Genomic DNA, 14,342 nt, shown 5'->3' with positions numbered 1-14,342 from the left:
AAAATCACGTTTTTAGCTTGTGGACCCTATACAGGTCACAATTTTTATCCGATTTTGTTGAAACTTGAAATGTAAGTTGATAACCCAAAGATCTCAGTTCCTTTCGATAATCGCGCGTATCGGACCGTAACTTCCTGAATTATTGCCCCTGATTGTACCAAAAATCGTGTTTTTAGCTTGTGGACCCTATAGAGGTCATAATTTTTATCCGATTTAAAAAAATGTATTATTATATCACCGTTACACCCTAAGGACGGCTGACTTGAAATGTAAATTGATAACCCAACGATCTCAGTTCTTTTCGATAATCGCGCATATCGGACCGTAACTTCCTGAATTATGGCCCCTGATTGTACGAAAAATCACGTTTTTAGCTTGTGGACCCTATACAGGTCACAATTTTTATCCGATTTTGTTGAAACTTGAAATGTAAGTTGATAACCCAAAGATCTCAGTTCCTTTCGATAATCGCGCATATCGGACCGTAACTTCCTGAATTATGGCCCCTGATTGTACGAAAAATCGCGTTTTTAGCTTGTGGACCCTATAGAGGTCATAGTTTTTATCCGATTTAAAAAAACGTAATAGTATATCACCGTTACACCCTAAGGACGGCTGAGTTCGAATTTCGTGAAAATCGGCCCAAAATTGACAGACAAAATGGCCGCCGTTTGTTCTCAAATAGCGTAAAAATATGGTATATCAAGGTTGTGGACCTTATAGAGGTCACAATATTTATCCGATTTTGTTGAAACTTGAAATGTAAGTTTATAACCCAAAGATCTCGGTTCCTTTTGATATTTGTGCATATTGGACCGTAACTTCCTGAATTATGGCCCCTAACTGTACGAAAAATTGCATTTTTAGCTTGTGGACCCTATAGAGGTCATAATTTTTATCCGATTTAAAAAAACGTATTATTATATCACCGTTACACCCTAAGGACGGCTGAGTTCGAATTTCGTGAAAATCGACCCAAAACTGACAGACAAAATGGCCGCCCTTCGTTCTCAAATAGCGTAAAAGTATGGTATATCAAGGTTGTGGACCCTATGGAGGTCACAATTTTAATCCGATTTTGTTGAAACTTGAAATGTAAGTTTATAACCCAAGAACCTTGGTTCCTTTTGATATTCGCGCATATCGGACCGTAACTTCCTGAATTATGCCCCCTGATTGTACGAAAAATCGCGTTTTTAGCTTGTGGACCCTATAGAGGTCATAATTTTTATCCGATTTAAAAAAACGTATTATTATATCACCATTACACCCTGAGGACAGCTGACTTCGAATTTCGTGAAAATCGGCCCAAAATTGACAGACAAACTGGCTGCTGTTCGTTCTCAAATAGCATAAAAATATGGTATATCAAGGTTGTGGACCCTATAGAGGTCACAATTTTTATCCGATTTTGTTGAAACTTGAAATGTAATTTTATAACCCAAAGATCTCGGTTCCTTTCGATTTTCGCGCATATCGGACCGTAACTTCCTGAATTATGGCCCCTGATTGTTTGGTACCTAACCTTCTGTACAAGAAGTTTCAGAAAAATCCATTCAGCTGTTTTCCAAAGAAAGTAAAATAGAAGAGCATTTTCAGTAATTTAAGGATTTTTCAACTTTTTTCCAAGATTGACTGACTCTTTTTGGACCACTTATATTATTTCAATGCTTTTATGTTTGGACTCACGCCATAGTCCACCGATAAGATTCTGAGTAAAAAAGTTTTAAGAAAAATCATAGTTGTCGTTTTCCAGAAAATGGCGTCTCAAAATGCTCCAGAACGGAAAATGCTAGATTTTCGGTGTACCATAATTTATTTTCTAGCCATCTAAATCGTATCATTCAGATGTCATATGATAGTCCATTAATGGGGCTATCCAGCAATACTTTAGTTCTTTTGGTCCGCTAACATCTGATGGAGAAATCAAGTTTTTCGCAAGAGCGCTATTTTTTAAATCTTTTTTCTTTATTTTTTTAATACTTCCGGTATGGAGATTATTGTCAGGATAGTTTTGATAATCGGATTGGCTTATTAAATAGCCACAGGGGTATGTAATGATATATTACATTGTCTGATCAGATAAAATGCCCCTGGGAAATCCTATGTTTAAAAGTGCCAAAAATTCAAAAATGTCCAAATATCGAAAATTAAATTTCAATAACTCAATACATATTATACATCGTTAGAATCGTAATTAGGTCAGCTATCTGAATGTTTAACCTTTTCGTAAAAATCTGATTAAATAATAAAATAATATAGCATTTTCAAAAATTTTACGAATTTTCAACTTTTTTCGAAATATCTATCATTATTTCGACTACTTCTGGTTTCCGGATCGTTGTTGAAATTGCTTTACCAAGCAGTCGGACTATATAGCTTTATGTTCCAGTAGTTTCAGAAACATCAATTGAGGCTTTCAAAAAAATATAAGGATTATAAAATTGTCTTGTAAACAACGTATTTTCAAAATTCGAACGACAAAAGCCATAGATGAATGTTCAAAATTGAAAAATGTGAGATAGCCATTATCTCGGAAAAGATTTGTTTGAAAATAGGTAAAGAATTGACGAAACCAAGGCCGAATTTCAATTCCGGAAAAAAGACGAAAGTCTAAAAGCCTAATAATAATTTCTTGTATTTATTTGTTTGTGTTGTCATCTACAAGACCGCATTTCTTAACAGAGGTCACAATTTTAGTCTGATTTTGTTGAAATTTGAAATGTAAGTTTATAACCCAAAGATCTTGGTTCCTTTCAATATTCGCGCATATCGGACCGTAATTTCCTGAATTATGGCCCCTCATTGTACAAAAATCATGTTTTTTAGCTTGTAGACCCTATAAGACAGTAAAGATGACCATTTTAGTAAATATAAAATGTCTCTTTTGAATTGGACAGACGCATGGCACATTTATTTTCCTTTCAGATATTAACTGTTGCTAATATATATTAATAATTTTCTTCAAAAGTTTAATGTAATAATACATTATCTAAATCTGAAGTTTCATGGGATATGATTAACAAATTAATTTTTAATTTAAAAATTAATTGCATTGCTAATTTTACATGTGGACAGACATTCTGGCAGATTTGTAACATTAGCACTAAAGTTTGAAGAAAATTTCTATTTATAGTGTTGATGTAAGAAGTTACTGAGATTTTTTACATGCTAAATAAAGCATAATATTAGGAATTTAAGATTAATATAATAAAATAAAATCATATATTTTAATAACCTAAAATTTAAACATTTATCGGGCATGCAACTGTTGCTAACGTTACATAAGGACAGACGTGGACATTTTATAAATAACTGTATTACTTGAATTATTGTTTTGATCTAAAAATAAAAATAGTCCGCAATGAAAGGTATTAATAAATTGTATAGTATTTCTACCCTTGGTCGAGTTTTAAATTTAAAATCGGACAAAAAGTATTTCAAAAGCACGTGCTAACGTTACGTAAGGACAGACGGTTTATTTAATCAGTCTGACAATTGACACGTTAGCACTTTTTTGCGGGGTTCAAAGTCATTTTGATTGAGTGAATAAGGCGAGAATGCCGACCGCCATGTTTATGCATCGGGAATCGGAAAGCCGGTTTTCTTTTCTAAAGGCCGTAAAGAAAGTGATACATTTTGAGTAAATAACGCCATGAAAGGCGAATTAGTGGTGCTAACGTATCAAGAGTGCTAACGTTAACATTTTTGGACAGACAACTGTAAAAATGGCATAATCAATCGACTACCCGTGTCAAATTATCCGTATCCTGTGTAGAAGATCGAGACTACATTCACGCTTCGTTTGCAGCGGTTATTCAAATTCTATCACGTAATATGAAGCCGAAAAGAAATATTAAAATAATGCTAACGTTTCACTAAAACTGGACAGACATCAATATATAAGCATGGAAATTACATTTTCCAAACCATTTTCCTGCTTTTTTTTAAATGGCATATACTAAAACATAAACAGCCATTCCACAAATGGACAAATTTATTTCCACGTGACGTAAAAATACAAAGTTTACAAAACAAATGTAAGACCACTTCAATGATGTAGTGGATGGACAGACTAGTCAAATTTTCACTGGGGTTTGAACAATTCAATTTTCGGAACTTGTTATTTTTCTCATCAGTATATTTTTAAGTCTGTTTTAAAGAAGACACACTTGCCATTATAATTATACAAAAATAAATTAAAAATTTTAAAACAAATGTTATTTCAATGTATTCTAAAATCTTGATAAAAAATGATGGGAAAAATGTCTGTCTTAAATGATGTAATTCATTAAAATATTTGTAACCTTTTTTAATAAAAAAAAATACATCAATAAACCTGGTATTAAGTATTTTATATGTTCAATATATATGCTGATTTTGAAGATAAGAAAAATATTTAAAAACTCTTTTTCTCTTTTCTAATAAAACCATTACATTTGTTAGATACCCACTGGTACACTTTATAATAAAACATGCCATATATCACAGTTATACACTAATAATGGTTGAGTTCGAATTTCGGGGAAAATTGAAATGAAACTGCCAGACAAAATGGTCGCTCTTTGTACGCAAATTGTGTATAAGTATGTAATAGAAAGTTATCACTGTAACCCAGGTATCATTTAATCTTGTGTATCTAGCACTAATTTCTTTCACATTTGTTTAATATCCAATCTTTGTTTAAAAATTTGTAAAAACTGGTTAAAATCACCATAAATCGTTTAATTTGTACTTCTGTCCAGTTTAAACTTGACCATTCAATTTTGATAATGAGTGTCCAATTTACAAGTGTTTTCTTTCTTGTTCACTGTTAAAATATAAACAACCCATTTAATTTCTGATGTATAATAAATGATTAATTTTTGAACAGTGGTCAGAAATGTTTTATGGGGGTGGGCTGTGTCTGTGAAACAAACCATTTTTGTCCCCCGCCTTTCGAAGAAAGCAGGGGACTATTAAAATGGGTTCGTCCGTCTACGTCTGTCTGTCCGTCCGTCACACTTTTTGGGACAAAATAACTCTTTTTCTAATTGAGGTAGAATGTTCAAACTTGGTGTAGGTGTTTATTAGGTCAATGCCTTGATGGAATTCGAAGATGAGCATTTTCTGCTTAGGGTAAGCAGAGATAAGTAATTTGATTGGTTGAAACTTTAGGACACGATAATTTTAGTTCTAATTAAGTGAGAGTGATGAAACTTGGTGTATAGTTTCATTACATCAATGCCATGACTAAATTCGATAATGAGCATTTTCGCTCAGGCTAAGCAGAGCGATAAGCAATTTGATTGGCCAAGATTTTGGAACACAATAACTCTCCTTCTAATTGAGTTAGAATGTTCAAACTTGGTGTAGGAGTTTATTAGGTCATTGCTTTGATGGAGTTCGAAGATGGGCATTTTCTGCTTAGGGTAAGCAGAGATAAGCAATTTGATTAGTTGATGCTTTGGGACTTGATAACTTTGTGAGAGTGATCAAACTTGGTGTATAGTTTCACTACATCAATACCTTGACTAAGTTTGATAATGAGCATGTTCTGCTCAGGGTAAGCAGAGCGATAAGCAATTTGATTGGTCAAGACTTTGAAACACAATAACTCTCATTCTGTTGAGTTAGAATGTTCACACTTGGTGCAGGTGTCTATTAGGTGAATGCCTTGATGGAGTTCGAAGATGAGAGTTTTCTGCTTAGGATAAGCAGAGATAAGCAATTTAATTGGTTAATGCTTTGGGACATGATAACTTTAGTTCTATTTAAGTGAGAGTGAGGACACTTGGTGTATAGCTTTATTACATCAATACCTTGACTAAGTTCAATAATGAACATTTTCTGCTGAGGGTAAGCAGAGCGATAAGCAATTTGATTGGTCGATACTTTGGAACACAATAACTCTCCTTCTAATTGAGGTAGAATGTTCAAACTTGGTGTAGGCGTTCATTAGGTGAATGCCTTGATGGAGTTCGATGATGAACATTGTCTGCTTATGGTAAGCAGAGATGAAATGAAATGAAATGGGGTTTAACGTCCTGCTGTTCTGCTCCTAAACTGGGCTAATGAAGACGGGCATACGCCATACAGTGTGCTATGAGGGAAATTTTGCCCAGGCAGTGGCACTACGGCCTACTCTTATATCGAATTCCAACTGCCAAGGGATCATTTACGTGCACGCCAATGTGTACACAAGACCTTGGTTTTTGTCCCATCTGAACGACTAGACAGCTGTCCTTGTCAGGCCCTCCGTCCTACATCACTGACAAGGGGAAACCACTCTGGAAAATCTAGATGAAATTTCACGGTCAAGGCAGGGATTGAACACCCGACCTTCAGGCTAGCGAGCCAGCAGCGTCTTACCCACTTAGCCACATGATCCCCCGGTAAGCAGAGATAGGCAATCTGATTGGTTGATGCTTTGGGGCACGATAATATTGGTTATAATGAAGTGAGAGCGATGAAACTCCGAAGATAGATTTATTTTATCATTACCTTGACTAAGTTCAATGGTGCGAATTTTCTGCTTAGACTAAGGAGCGATAAGTAAAACTCTGCTTTTAATTGAGGTAGAATGTTTAAACTTGATGTAGATGTTCATTAGGTAATGTCTTGACTGAGTTCAATGATTAACATTTCAAGCTAAACCTAAGAAGAGCTAAGCAATTTCTTTGGTTGATGCTTTGGGACAAGATAATCTTGATTCTATCTGATAGAGTGTGATGAAACTTAGTGTATAGTTTGATTGCTCGATAGTTTTGAAAAAAAATAAATGTGCGATTAATTAATATGTGTCATCTACGTATTTGGGGATTTCGGCGGGGGACATCAGCCTCACTGTTAGCTTGTTTGGGTTTTTTTTGTGGCCTTAATTAGTTGGGGGTTTTTTGTTGTTTTTTTTCCAGATAGCTAGAGATTTCAATCCAAACTGGATGATATCTATAGAAATATTAGATGATGATAACTTCCTTGGTGCAGAAAATTCCTTTAATCTTTTTACATGTCAAAAAGATAGGTTAGTATATCTTGATATACTCTACATTGTCTTGCCAAATATTTTCTGATAGAAATTAAATCATTAGCTTCAAGCTGGCAAAGCCCCAACCAAAATTACATCTTACTGAAAATTTTGTATTTGTATATTTCTATTCAACATATTAAAAACCTGAACTGCGATTCAGTGATGATGGATTTCACCGATGTCACAATTCTTGACCCATTTTGACGAAACTTGATATATAGATTTATCCCCAAAAGATCTCGGCTGCTTTCGATATTGGTATGTATCGTATCGAAACTTCATGGATTATGGCCCCTGATTGTACGAAAAATCACGTTTTTAGCTTGTGGACCCTATACAGGTCACAATTTTTATCCGATTTTGTTCAAACTTGAAATGTAGGTTTATAACACAAAGATCTCGGTTCCTTTCGATATTTGCGCATATCGAATTGTAATTTCCTGAATTATGGCATATCGGACCGTAACTTCCAGAATTATGGCCCCTGATTGTACGAAAAATCACGTTTTTAGCTTGTGGACCCTATAGAGGTCATAATTTTTATCCGATTTAAAAAAACGTATTATTATATCACCGTTAGACCCTAAGGATGATTGAGTTCGAATTTCGTGAAAATCGGCTAATAACTGACAGACAAAATGGCCGCCCTTTGGTATATCAAGGTTGTGGACCCTATAGAGGTCACAATTTTTATCTGATTTTGTTGAAACTTGAAATGTAAGTTTATAACCCAAAGATCTTAGTTCCATTCGATATTTGCGCATATCAGAACGTAACTTCCTGAATTATGGCCCCTGATTGTATGAAAAATCGTGTTTTTAGCTTGTGGACCCTATAGAGGTCATAACATTTATTCGATTTAAAAAAACGTATTATTATATCACCATTACACCCTAAGGACGGCTGAGTTCGAATTTCGTGAAAATCAGCCCAAAACAAAATGGCCGCCCTTTGTTCTCAAATAGCGTAAAAATATGGTATATCAAGGCTGTGAACCCTATAGAGGTCACAATTTTAATCCGATTTTGTTGAAACTTGAAATGTAAGTTTATAACACAAAGATCTCGGTTCCTTTCGATATTTGTGCATATCGAATTGTAATTTCCTGAATTATGGCCCTTGATTGTAGGAAAAATCACTTTCTTTTTAGCTTGTTCTCTATCCATCTCTTGAAAATGTGAGCGTATCCTGCCTGGCAGCCGCTGGTTAGCTTGTTCTCTATCCATCTCTCGAAAATGTGGGCGTATCCTGCCTGGCAGGCGCTGGTTATCCGATTTTGTTGAAACTTGAAATGTAAGTTTATAACCCAAAGATCTCAGTTCCTTTTGATATTCATGCATATCGGACAGTAAATTCCTGAATTATGGCCCCTGATTGTACGAAAAATGCATTTTTAGCTTGTGGACCCTATATCACGGTTACACCTTAAGGAAGGTTGAGTTTGAATTTCGTGAAAATCAGACCAAAATTGCCGGACAAAATGGCTGGCGTTTGTACGCGAATAGTGTAAAAATATGGTAATCAACATTTTGGACCCTGTATCGGGGATCACGTGGCTAAGTGGGTAAGACGCTAGGTCACTAGCCTGGAGGTCAGGTGTTCGATCCCTGCATTGGCCGAGAAAGTTCATCCAGATTTTCCGGCGTGGTTCTCCCTTGTCAGTGATGCAGGACGGATGGGCTGACAAGGAAAGCTGTCTAGTCATTCGGATGGGACGAAAAACCGAGGTCCCGTGTACACATTGGCATGCACGTAAAAGATCCCTTGGCAGTTGGAATTCGATATAAGAGTAGGCCGTAGTGCCGCTGTCCGGGCAAAATTTCCCTCATAGCACACTGTATGGCGTATGCCCGTCTTCATTAGCCCAGGTTAGGAGCAGAACAGTAGGACGTTAAACTCCATTTCATTCAGGACCCTGTATCGGTCACAATTTTAATTCGATTTTGATGAAACTTGTAAAGCATTTTTATAACCTAAAGATCTTGGTGCCTTTCGATTTGTCGCATATTGGATCGTAACTTCCTGAATTATGGCCCCTGATTATACGAAAAATCGCGTTTTTACCTTGTGGACCCTATATAGGTCATAATTCTTATCCGATTTAAAAAAACGTATTATTATATCACCGTTACACCCTAAGGAAGGTTGAGTTCGAATTTGGGGAAAATCGGCCCAAAACTGACAGACAAAATGGCCGCCCTTCGTTCTCAAATAGCGTAAAAATATGGTATATCAAGGTTGTGGACCCTATAGAAGTCACAATTTTTATCGATTTTGTTGAAACTTGAAATGTAAGTTTATAACCCAAGGATCTCGGTTCCTGTCGATATTCGCGCAAATCGGACCGTAACTTCCTGAATTATGGCCCCTGATTATACAAAAAATCGCGTTTTTAGCTTGTGGACCCTATAGAGGTCATAATTTTTATCCGATTATAAAAAACGTATTATTATATCAGCGTTACACCCTAAGGACAGCTGAGTTCGGCCCAAAATTGACAGAGAAAATGTCCGCCGTTCGTTCTCAAATAAAGTAAAAATATGGTATAGCAAGGTTGTGGACCCTATAGAGGTCACAATTTTTATCCGATTTTGTTGAAACTTGCAATGTAAGTTTATAATCCAAAGATCTCGGTTTCTTTTGATATTCGCTCATATCGGACCGTAACTTCCTGAATTATGGCCCCTGATTGTACGAAAAATCGCGCTCTTAGCTTGTGGACTCTATACACTAGGGATTTGGTATCGTTTAGAACGGGGTTTTTAGCGCTGGAAAGTATGCATAGAGTTTACTTTTAAAACACCGTTGGATTATTGATAAAAATCGTTTAAGAATTACATAAATGGTTTAGTTAGTACTATGGCTTAGTTTATTGGGAACGGGTTGAGTTTCTCCGAGAGTCGTTTAAAAATGGCCGACCCGTTCACTTATCTACGACGTTTACTTATTAGACGAGCCGTCTGCTTTCCCGAGATACGTTGAAAAATCAACACACCGTTTACTTATCTACGGCCTTTACTTATTAGACGAGTCGTTTCCCTTCCCGAGATACGTTGAAAAATCAACACACGATTAATTTATCTACGGCGTTGAAAAATTAGATGAACCTTTTAATTTCCCGCGAGCCATTTATCCGATCGGTTAATTTTGATTACGATTATTTACATATGAAGTACGAATAAAAAAAAAGAATATAAAAAATGCACACTCATAGATGATCATCTTACCGTGGTCGTAGTATTATATATTATCCGTTATCCTATAAACTTAGTATTCCACCATTGACAAATAAATCAAAAATCGGTAAATCACGTCCCAAGGTAATTATACAATTGGAAATCGGTAAATCACATCCCAGGTAATGTATCGTTGTTGTTGTTAGTTAGTTGTATTTTACGTCCGCTTCCACCGAGGTGATATCACAAATAAATTAACTAGTCTTTCATATGTACACGTGGTCATAAGTCAAGGTCACAATAGCAGTGCCACAATCTGGCGAGACTGTACATTAGACTGGCGCCAAAAAAGTCACTGTCAATCTCTATAGACAAGCTGTCGCCCATTTTCAGACAGCGTAATCACTTGATTGGGGACCCCTGTGCAATTTAGTTGATTATTGGGTAATAGGTCGAGTCCATGATGTATTTTGGCGAGTGATTAAGCTGTCAATATGTAATTATAAAATACCTTTTTTATAAAGAAGATAAATGATGTTAGACATCATAAACTAACAAACAATACAAGTATACTTTATTACAAAAACATCGGTGAACTAATCTAAAATCATAACGGCAAATATAAAAACAATACGAATATACTTTACTACAAAAACATTGGTGAACTAACCTAAAATCTAAAATCATAACGCCAATTAACAAACAATACGAATATACAGCGGTGAACTAATCCTGGTCGTGATCGGTAATCAACAAAAATCGACGAGTAAAACTTATATATTCCATACATTATTGTTTCTGTAACAATAAGTAAGTGTTTAACAGTTAATTTAACGATAAGTACAACCCGGTTAATTATAATAACAAGGGGGATGAAACAGCCCGATAAAAAAAAAAATTTAATGGTAAATATCTAAATATACAAAAACACATTGCTGAACAGGGTCGAAAAGCTCTCTTCTCAGTCTCAAAAGTTTGTAATGAAAATTATTTTAATATTGTAAGTAATGTAACTAAATACTTTTATGTCTTGTATTCTAAATTATGAGGTTTTCATTCAGGACATGATATATAACAAATACATTTAAGGTACCTTAGGAAAATCTTAGATACAAGAACAACCACAAATTCCCACATGATCTATTATGAACTTGGACGTTTCCTTTTAATCATTACGAGAAAATTACGGATATTTAAATACTGGATTAAAATATGTTCTTCTACTAATGTCTTACTTAATTCTTGCTACTCTAATGTGTTAATAAATAATGACCCGTGGGTCCTGAATGTTAAGAAGGAACGTTTTAAATTTGGCTTGGGAGATTTATGGGAAAAACCTGCTCATCTCATAAACACAAATTGTATCCATATCATCAGACAAAGATTATTAGACATATTTAGACAGGAGTGTATTGAGAAATTTGAATTATCAAGTAAATGTATCATTTATAAGCATATTGTGAATACATTTGGCTTACAATATTATTTGACTAAACCAATAGACAGAAAATACAGACGTGAAATTACAAGAATCCGTTTGTCCAGTCATAATTTAAATATTGAAAGGTTACGATATAGTACTAAATATATTGAGAGAAGTAAACGATTATGTACGATTGAGTACCATTTTGTTTTAATTTGTCCAATTTATAAAAATCTGAGATAATAAAATATAAAAAAGTATTATTATTCGAACCCCATTGTTTTTAAATTATTTAATCTTTTATGTACTAAAAATGTATCTGAACTTGTAAACCTTGGTAGATTTTTATATTTTTCTAATAAAATAAGAGATGAAGAGATTTTTTTTGTTTTGTAAATATTTTTGTATTTCCCAATGAGTTTGTGACTCAAGGGTAATAAAAACTTGAAACAGTCCGAGGTGAAATGGTTGTGGGATGAACTGACCCGCACCCGGCTGGTAACTACAGGTGGGAATTAATAAAACAATAGCATTCGACCAATCAAATAATTAATGTCAATAATAAAAAAAAAGGGACATTTATGACTCAACTGTACATTCAAAGGCATGATTTTGTATGGCACCCAGACAGGTGAGAATTAATAAACAATAGCATTCGACCAATCAAAGAATTAATCCATACTGTACTTACGAACATGTATATTCAAAAACATGGTTTCATATGGCACCCAGGCACTTGACCACAGGTGTGAATTAATAAAACAATAGCATTCAACCAATCAAATATTTAATCTATACTGTAATAACGTTCATTTATAACTCCATCCTATATTCCAAATAACAATCGGCTGACCAAAAGGTGAATAGCTCATAATACCGTGTATACACAGGCCTTTTCTCTAATTAATGTGTATGGGAATATAGATTAAGAGGAGATTAGTGACTAATATGATAATTGTCTGCGATATCAACTCGGTGGAAGCGGGCGTTAAATAAAGCTATTTCACACATAATATGATAATCGTAGTTAAAAGACGACTTTCACAACATAAAAGTTGCGTTTATTTTGAATACTAAAATAACTCGGGCTTAGTTTGGCTTGGCTCTGAATTTTGATTGAGTGGAAGATTTTTAAAGACATACATACGATTTGCTTTTTGTTATTAAATTATATATAAATCTGTTGATTGTTTTCCAATTTTGATTTCTTTTTGTGCATGCTGCTATTTCTTTATTTGTAAACCAGTGATTGTTTTCCAGTGTTGTGTTTTTAGTATTCATGCTGTCATTTGTGATTGTTTTTAGTATTTAGTGTACATACATATAAATACATACAATTGGTTTTTGTTATTAGATTATCATAGCTAAATATATGTTCTGTTTTATTTATAAACCCTTTTCTTTTTGGGGAATGTTGATTTTGAATCAGTACCAAAATTTAACACCTGTACCCGATAATCAACTAAATTGCGCAGAAGCCCCCAATCAAGTAATTACGCCGTCTTAAAATGGGCGACAGCTTGTCTATAGAGATTGACGGTGACTTTTCTTGGCGCCAGTCTAATGTACAGTCTCGCGAGATTGTGGCACTACTATTGTGACCTTGACTTATGACCACGTGTACATATGAAAGACTGGTTAATTTCTTTGTGATATCGTACTCAATTAGTACTCGTACTGATAACACCTAATGCACCAGAGCTCCAAAGCTATCGACTAAATTTATCTCAGATAAAGTAGCCTAGCTAAGACTCCAAAAAGACTTCTCAAACCCAGAAAGACCACTAGATACTACAAAGATCATCTAGTCCAAAAATAGATTTAAGGTTGTCTTTGTTTTTATTTTTATACCTTCACAAGGTATAAGGTTTATTTTCTTTATATTTTTATATTTTGCATTCTTAATTTATCTTATTTTATTTTACTTTATTTTCTTTAATTTACTTTATTTTCTTTTCATTACCTCCTTCCTCAGTGCTTTATTATTAGGATATTGTTAGAATATTATTTTTACCTTATTTCTATATATTAGATATAAGCTAATTTTCTTAAATTTTCCTTCTTTTTCATATTTCTCCACTCCTAATCTAATCTATTTTTTTGTTACTTCTTCTTTTTGCCCCTTTTTTCAACTCTATATACCACCTTCCTATCTTTATTTAATTATTTCTATTTTTCTCTATTCTGTATCTTTTTAATCATTTCACTTTTCTTTCTATCATCTACTAACAAAGAAGCTCAGTGTACAAGCCAATAAACTGATTGAACTCGTCACAAGCTTCTTAAAACAATAGAATCCCCGGTTGTACGTGGCAAGGAGTAGGGTCGCCTGTCCAACCTCGTGGGTTTTCTCCGGGTCCTCCGGTTTCCTCCCACTGCTAAAGACCCCTGCTAATTTATTTCTATAGCTAATAAGCCTGATAACTGTTAAGTACACCCATACAAGCAATAGGAACCCATAGTTAATTAGTATTAATTACACTGATTGACTAGCGCTTCTTTGTGGAAAGGGGTAACAACAGTTATATCAGCTTACGTCATTAATTAACGACAGAATACATCCTTAACCAACACTGTTCAGTCACTCCTTTTGTTTTCGATTTTACTTTTCGGCAGCATAAGAACGATGGCGACAGAGGCTAGCTCACCCATGTCGTACTTTTGAGGCCACTGGAAGGTAAGTCCTTCCAAGGAGCCAAATTTACGGCCATGGGGAAGGAATTGAAGAGTAAGT

This window comes from Patella vulgata, chromosome 6 (assembly GCF_932274485.2).
Source record: "Patella vulgata chromosome 6, xgPatVulg1.2, whole genome shotgun sequence".
Taxonomy (NCBI): Eukaryota; Metazoa; Mollusca; class Gastropoda; family Patellidae; genus Patella; species Patella vulgata.
The sequence above is the reverse complement of the archived record's forward strand: the minus strand, read 5'-3'. Positions refer to the sequence as shown.